General features: G+C 40.2%; 1 protein-coding gene across 1 annotated transcript in view; it reads right to left on the bottom strand.

The window, feature by feature from the left end:
• The window catches only part of RNF144B (ring finger protein 144B), a 93,209-nt gene that overhangs the window by 33,548 nt on the left and 50,686 nt on the right, over nt 1-8,975 (bottom strand). The window lies entirely within an intron of this gene.

Here is an 8,975-nt window from a genome sequence, read left to right as displayed (position 1 = left end):
GCCACTCCTCAGAAGGAAGGTTGGGCAATCTACTTCCGTAGTGATACTGCCTCAGAAACCCAAGGAGGGGTTGCTATGAGTTGGGTCTGATTCGACGGCATACAACAACAACAACAACAACCCTATGGAACACAATTCTACTCTGACACATGTGGAGTCACCGTGAATCAGGATCAACTCAACAGCAACTGGTTTGACATGGATTTTGGTTACCAAGACCAGGCAACAAAATTTTAATATTTGGACTTCCCAAATTATTTGTGGACACATGAAAGATGCTACCTTCTTTCTATATTCTGCTTAATTTTTTTTTTTTTATTGACTATGATTCTAGGTTTTAGATCCTTAAAAACTAAGGTCAACATAGTTGCAGGGGACATCAAGATCAACTGGCATAACAGACTACACAAACCATCGTTCCACCTCCTACTTTGGTGAGTAGTGACTGAGATCTTAAAAGTTTGCAAGCAGCCATCTAGATGCAACAATGGGTCTCTCCTCATCCAGAGCAAAGAAGAATGAAGAAAACCAAAGATTCATGGAAACAATTAGTCCTAGCAACTGGTACATCATGTGATCTGCTGCCTATATGACTATGAGACCAGAAGAACTAGATGGTGCCCGGCTACCACTGTCAACCACTCAGAGGGAGATCTATGTAGGAGATCCTAGATAGAGAGGGAGAACAATGTGGAACAAAATTCAAGATCATTTGGGGAAAAAATAAAAGGGGGGGGGGGACCAGGTTTGCTGGTCTGATAGAGCCTGGTGGAACCACTGAGACCACTGAGACTATGGCCCCTAGCTGTCCTTCAGGTCTGGAATTGTACCCACACCTGTGGCTTCTAGCCAAACAAAAGTCACGCATATGAGATGAACATTTATCTGAGGTAGATATACTCCTTGGAGAGATCAATCATTGAGAAAGAAGGGCTGTTTATGCAAAGGGAGGCAGCTCAGGGGGCAGGAGTGCATGGAGGCATGGACACAGGGAAGAGGTAACTATCGGGAGGAAGTGGGAGGGGAGCTGTTGCATTGGGGTAAACTGTAGTCAATGTCATGAGACAAAGTGTATGTGAACTGTTGTATGGAAAGCGAATCTGCTTCATAAACTTTCACCCAGATCACAATTTAAAAAAAAAAAAAAAACAAAACCTAAGATCAAGTAGATAGCTGGAATCATTTGTCACCGAGGAAATAGTATCTTCTTAGCAAGATTTTTCTGACAAAAATCACTTCATGGGGCCCTGCAATCTTGATTATCATGCATTGCTAGTCCAAGTCCTGTTAGAAAGGAAAAGCCAAAAACATGTCTTGTGGCTAGGATGCCATTTCTATTACAGATAAAGAGAGGAACAAAACATTTAATAGCAAAAAAACAATGATTCATATCTAACTTGGTCACTGATTAATACCGGAACAAATAACCTAAGGCTACTTCAACTTTGGGGCTGGGGTGACTTGGGGATGGTACCATTTGGGTTCAAGAGACTAGCAAAAAAACAATGATTCCCTGTAAACTACTTGAGGTCTATGATCCTCCAGGAAAATATGGGATATGTGCCCTATTTTCCCCCATCTAAAATGGACTTCATCTGGACTGATGAAGACCTTCTTTAAACTCTTCCAAGTTAACTCAAAAAAAAAATTCTGATTTAAAGTTCAATGCTGGAAGATTTATGTAACAGCTAAGTCAAATCCACTTTAGAGAAGAAAAAGCACACAGGAGGTAAGATATTTTAGACATCAATGAAATGCTAATGAGTAAATGACAGAAATTAATGCAGTAAAAAGTCATAACAGCAGAGACAGACATTCAATTTTAAGTTAGAAAGATACGTTTAATTCAGCATACACATTACTGCCAGCAAGGGTAGCAGAGGTCTCTGATATGTCTTTGTCTCTTATTTTGTATCTTCTATTTTTTTTATAGGTCAAAAGTTCATATGGAATTAAGTCTTAATGATGTAAAAACCATTGTTGTATTGAACTTTATGATCACAAAATCAAAGTTAATTCCATTATTTGTCACTCTATTTAATCCTTTAGAATAAAGATAATGTCAGAGCACACCATTCTCTTCTGCAGTCCCTGCTATTTAGACTTGCCTCTTCACCACATACTGATCAACAACACTGGGCTGGACGACTGAGGATACAATAGACAGGAGACACAGAAGCTGCACGAGACACTGGAGGTTCAATGACAGAATTATCCCCTTCCATGTGAGAGACCAGGTTCGATTCCTGGCCACACAATGGTCCAATCCCCAACAGAGCAGGCAGTGTTTCTGGGACTGCTGAGTCAGGAGCTGATTTGATGGCATCCAACAACAACAGAAGCTGCTTTCAAGAGATTTAAATTAATGGGAAGGCAATAAATACACGTAAGATTAAAAAAAAAGATCTAACCCTACTCTGATCTTGTCCACTGGATATTGCAAATTAGTGCTAAGTTTTTGAAATGTTTCTATCACACTTTGCGTTTTACGTGACAGAAAGCTGGACCTGGTAAAAGGATGAGACAAAATAAAATTCCTATAAGGTTGGCAAATGATATTTCTACATATGTACTTGTATATGTTGTAAGAATGTCCATATGAATAGAACTAACAAGGGGCAAAGTTATGATAACTTCTTAGCCACAGCCAACCACCCTGAGGGAGTGAGTTGTTGGACCTGTGGGCTTGGGACAGCCCACAGTATCTTCCATACTACTGTATGGAAGATGAATTTGCTCTGTAAACTTTCACCCAAATCACAATAAAATTTTAAAAAAAGAAAGAAAAAGCTTACAAGCAACCATTTAAGATGTAACAATTGGTCTCTTCTCATCCGATGCAAAGAAGAATGAAGAAAATCGAAGACATATGGAAACATTAGTCCAAGGGACTAGGGGACCATAAGAATCTCAGCCTATATTACCATGAGACCAGAACTAGATGGTGACTGGCTACCACCATCAACTGCTCAGAAAGGGATCAAAGCAGGAGATACTGGATAGAGTGGGTGAACAATGTGGACCAAAACTCAAAATCATAAAAAAAGACCAAGCTTATTGTCCTGATAGAGACTGGTGAAGCCCCCAAGACTATGGCCCCTAGTCACTCTTTTGGCCTGGAATTGAACAGACTCCTGTAGCTTCCAGCCAAACAACAGACAGGCATGTAAGGTGAACATTTACACCAAGTAGGTACACGCCTTAGAACAATCACTCATGGGAGATCCGAAGGGCAGTATTTGCACAGAGAGATAGCTTAGAGGGCAGGGATGCATAGGAAAGGACACAGGGATAACATAACTACAGCAGGAAGTGGGAAGAGAGCTGTTACATTATGGGGACCACAATCAGTGTCATGAAACAAAATGTGTATGAACTACTGTATGGAAAATGAATTTGTTCTGTAAACTTTCACTCAAATCACAATTTGAAAAAAAAAAAAAAAGACTTAAATTCCTGGTTCTATTTGGTTAACATCCCATGGATATTATTTGGAACTAAGTCACTATTGCTCAAAGCTTGCATTTCCACAATTAGAAAATTAGAAAAATTATGTAAGGATGATAATTGAAAGGTTCCATCAGACCACAGATAAAAGGACACAATCTTCTTTTTTTTCTTTGAAGAAAAATACAAAGAATCTAAAATTGACTGACAAACTGAAAATGTAAGAGACTAAGAAGAGATTATAAAGGGGGTATCTCCTGGTATGCAATTATCCTTCCTGCCAACCAAAACATTCCAAATAATTAAAAATCATGCCAGAAACATTCTTTAGCATTTTATTTGAAAATAACTTCAGACTTGCAAAAAATTGAAAAAACCTGTATATAGCGTTCCTAGTTGGAATTTCCCCAAATGCCCCTGATGTTAACATCTTACATAATCATAGTTAATTCTTAAAATCAAGAAATTTAAATTGGTACAATAAGATTATTTAATCTACAGGCTTTATTCAAATTTAACAAGCTGTTCCACTAATGTCCTTTTTTTCAGTCCAAGGTCCAACCCAGGCTACCACCTTGCATTTAGATGTCATGTCTGTCATACTTCTCCAATCTGACAGTTGCTCAGTCTTTGTTTTTCATTACCTTGACATTTTGAAGAGTCCAGGCCAGTTATTTTGTACAGTATTTCCTATTTTGGGGTTGTCTGATACTATCTGATGCTTTTAGACTGCAGTGGGACATTTGTTGGCAAGAAAATCCTAGAAATGATGTTGTGCTATAAGGATATACACAAGGACCACATGTCTCCTTACTAGAGATCTTAACTAAGTTGGTTAAAGTGATGTCTGTCAGGTTTCCCCACCCTTTGTATTCAGTAAGTAGCTTGAAAGGAAGTATTTTGAGACTATGCCAAATACCCAGTTTCTCATCATACCTAGGCCCACTAATTTTTGTATCCATCAGTAATTCCCATCTGAAATAATTATCACTTTGGTATTTGCTTTGAAATGATTTTCTATTTTCACCATTTGAGAACTGGAATTCCACTGTAAGGAAGAGCTGTTCCATATCTCCCACTTTTTTCTCAGTAATTTATTGAGATCAGTATGGACTATGGATATCTATTTTACTCAGTGGGTTCTCATTCAGTAATACTCATTATTGAGAGGCGCCATTGAGTCTTTTCCACTCACGGTGACCCTGTATGTTGTACAGTAGAACTGTGTTCCATAGGGTTTTTAATGGCTGTGAACTTTTGGAAGCAGACCACCAGGATTGCCTCCTGAACACCTGAGTGGATTCTAACCGGAGATATATTCAAGAAATAGCAATAAAGACCTCTAAGTATAATCTCAGCTATCAAGAGACCTGTTCCCTCAGACCAACTGCTAAAAAATACTCAACTTGATTTAAAGTTATGTTTTTACTACCTTTCCTTTGAAATTTGTGCTAATCTACCCATTAAACAGAAATTTCTCTCTTTTCCTATCCAAGGATGACAGGTCACTTCTCCTGTTCATCATCATTCTGGAAATTCTTACCAAAAAGAAAACCAAACTCACTGCCATCAAGTCGGATCCAACTCACAGCAACCCCTCCTTGGGTTTCCAAGGTGGTATCACCATGGAAGTAGACTGCCCAACCTTCCTTCCGAGGAGTGGCTGGTGAGTTTGAACCACTAGCCTTCTGGTTAGCAGCCAAATGCCTTAAGCACTATGCCACCAGAGCTCCCATCAAAAGAAAGCAGTTTTAAATTAAAAGAGTTAATCAAATCAGTTTCATTTTAATAGAATAATAGTAATGTGGGAACAATAACAAATAGCTACAAATTGCCTATATCACCATCTTTTTTCTCCCTCACCTGGTATATTCCCAACTGAACCTGGGAATATGTATCAAATAACCCAGTTCCTATTCTGCTAACAGTATTTGCTTTCCCATTGCACTGGATCTACAGAATGCAACCTGGATGTGGGTGTGCTGTAATTGTTATGCATGACAGTTTATTGGATATATCCAACATCTACAACTAAGAAGAAACAAAAAGTGAGGCACAGCAGTATTTATTCACCATTGTGCATGGGGTTGCCAGGACTCAAGTGTCAACTCAATGGCAGCTAAGAACAACATATGCAATTTTAAAACAAAATTCATCTGGGAACCTCAAAAGTAACTACCAGCTCTGGCTTAAGCGATTTCTTTATCCTTTGTCACCCCAAAGTTGTACTATTTTTCAGCCACCACATATTCCAACCAAAGTTTATTATGTACACACTCAACCCCATTCCATTCAAACCACAGTAACGAGTATTACCACTTGACTGGGCATCCCCCTCTTTCCTCTCCCCCAGCTCCACACTGTGATAATAGAAACTGTGAGTGTTAAAGGAGACAGCAAGTGAAGGCTGTGCTATAAGGCAATTTGTGGGGGAAACATTCTGATCCCCATAACTCTAGCAGCCTTTCCAGAAAACCCAAACACAAGCGCATTGCCACTGAGTTGATTCTGACCCATGGCAACTCCAGGTGTTACAGAGGAGGACTGTAATACCAGATTTTTCTTGGCTGTAATCTTAATGGAAGCAGACTGCCAGGCTTTTTCTTCTGTGGTGTCACTGCGTGGGTTCAAATCATCAACCTCCGTCAAGTTGGTTCCAACTCATAGCGACCCCTCCTTGGGTTTCTGAGGTGGTATCTCTATGGAAGTAGACTGCCCATTCTTTCTTCTGAAGAGTGGCTGGTGGGTTTGAATCACCAGGCTTCGGGTTGCAGTCAAACACAGCTTAGGCACTACGCCCACCAGAGTTCCCTTTCAATTAGTAGTCAAATGCAAACCTCTTGTGCCACACAGGAACCTTAGACTTTCTAAAGCCATCCTAAATGAATGTGCACTCTAAGTAAAAACTATGCTTATTTTGTAAATGTGGCTTCAAATTCCTTAGTACTCCCCTCCCTGAGAGTCCCCCAGACTGCCTCTTCCCTCAATCCCCTCCTATAGAAATTACAGAGCTGCCATTCTTAGTAAGAGCAGCTGCTCCCACTCTTCCTTTGGTGCATACTGTCGCAGTAACAGTAAAAGGGCTGTTATCATTTCAGCACTCAATATGGAAGAATGACTGGTGGGTGAGAAGCTCTTCCCTGCCCCCCAATGCAGCAGAAAGAAGTTCAATTTATGGGGCCATGTAGTGGAAGGTTCTATTCAATTGGGTCAGGTGCTCACCACTCAGATTTTACACAGTGTAGACAAATGGTTCTGGCTCTTCACAGCAAGTGATAGTATGCCACTTCCATAACCGCTGTAAGAGAACTGTGTAAAATTAGTCATCGCCTTTTTGGACAGGGCAATTAACTTCAAGAAAGGGCCTTGCCTGAAATAACACTACCTGTTGCCTGCACTTCATAATTCCATATTGGACATGATTCCTTGATCAAGTACACTGGAAAAGCCCTACAGAGCAACAGCTGAAAGTACTAGATGACACAATAAAGGAACGTTTGATTTCTTCCTGGCTCCCAGTGGGTTCACCTCTAGCCACAAGTCCTCCAGAGTCACTGTCTCCCACCAGCTTGCCTGACGCTGAAGGGGAGGCTGCCAGTTTCTACTGTTTCCTACATGAGCAAATAGTATTTAGAGTGGGCATTAAATGCTTCCTTGACAAAGCTATTCTTGGTAAATAAAAGTTAAGGGGCAAAGCTACAGCTGAGCCAATTTGTAGGAATCAAGAAGGCAGGTACAGCCCAAAGACAGCAGGAGGCAGACACATGGAACACAGCTGATTGTGTAAGCTAGACATACACAGGAGAATATTCGGAGGAAAGAGCTTAAATGAAGATGAAGAAACGTTATATTTAAATGAATTTTATAAGACAACAAATGATGAAGAGTCAGGTATTGTCTTATAAATAATAGAAAGCAAAGGGGATATTTATCTTATCCAGAATTATTTTTAATTATTATATTTAAGAAAAGTATGATGAAATATTTTTTTAAAAAGGTGGAAGGAAGAAGTCATAACATAGAATCCAGTCTAGAATGTGTATAAAACCCATTGTAATATACTTAGTTGGGAATATTGGCGGTTCAGCAATAGAATTTGTGTCTTCCCTGTGGGAGAACTGGATTCATTTCCCAGCCCACTCACCTCATGTGTAGCCACCACCCATCTATAAGTGGAGGCTTGCATTTTACTATTATGCCAAAAAGGTTTCAGCAGAGCTTCCAGATTAAGATGGACTAGGAAGAAAGACCTGAAGAACAACTTGTGAAAACTAGTTAATGAAAACCATATGAATCCCAGTGGTCTGATCTACACCCAATTACAGGCATGGTGCAAAACTGGGCAGCATTTCGTCTCATTATGCATGAGGTCTCCATGAGTCAATTCAAGAACACCTAACAATAGCAATATATACAATAATATCTAGATCAAGAACTATGTATTATAACAATTATATATGAGGAAAGCTTGATGCAAAACAAGTCACTAAGGAATGTGGTATAGTCCCAGATCATGAATGTGTTATTTGCTTTGAAAGGAGTAATCCCATATAAACTGATGAAGCTACCAATATTTCCAATATCATCTTCTATTGATTTCTCAATCCAAAATGAGGCCCAACATCATCATCATTACCACAATTTTTTTTTTTTTTTTTTAACTCTAGGGGGAAAAAATAGTACCAGGTTGGTTAAAAATATTTCATACATTAATGCCCATCTTCAGACAAGATGAATGAAGGATGATGAGTACATAAATAGACCATTAGGGGGATTCCAAGATGGTGGAATAGGCAGAAAGCCTGTACAGACCCTCTTCAACAAAGGAAAGGGGAACCAATTAACACAGACACAGAAGATAATCCTGGATGCCTGAGCCCTGAAGGGGAGGATATAGAAGTGAACTAAACCCTAACTAGCAAAAGAATTTGCATGAAAACACCAAAAAAGGAGACATACAGAGCTGCGGTCTGGCAGTGATCCTGAGCTATACTAACGGCACAGACAGCTTGGAGACTCCCGAGTGCTGTTTGTTGTTGTTGCTGTTGTTATGTGCCATCGAGTTGGCCCCGACTCAAAGCAACCCCTCCTTGGGTTTCCAAGGCATTATCAGTACAGAAGTAGGATTGCCCACCCTTCCTTCCAAGGAGTGGCTGGTGGGTTTGAACTGCCAGCCTTCTGGTTAGCAGTCAAGTGCCTTAAGCATTATGCTACCAGAGCTCCCCAAGTGGTGGTAGGACCTAAGAATTAGCCTAAAAATCACCCTGCTAGCCAGGGACTGCACGGAGGACTGTGCACGGTGGCTGGGGAACAAATGGAGGTGAAGAGAAAGGTGGACTGAACTGTGGACTTTTGCTGGTCCAGAGGGCGCAGCTTGACTATTTTGAATATTTGAAGGTTTAAAAAGCAGCTTGACTATTTTGGATATTTAAAGAGACAGCACTCTTGCAGATTCCTGGGGCTTAAGAACACATTCTGCTTTCCAGCAACCCAAGGACACTCGGGACCCACAAGACTGAAAAGGTATG

Source organism: Orycteropus afer, unplaced genomic scaffold, assembly GCF_000298275.1.
Source record: "Orycteropus afer afer isolate SDZICR_OR568_19922 unplaced genomic scaffold, OryAfe1.0 scaffold00012, whole genome shotgun sequence".
NCBI lineage: Eukaryota > Metazoa > Chordata > Mammalia > Tubulidentata > Orycteropodidae > Orycteropus > Orycteropus afer.
This window is presented reverse-complemented; position numbering and strand designations above follow the sequence as displayed.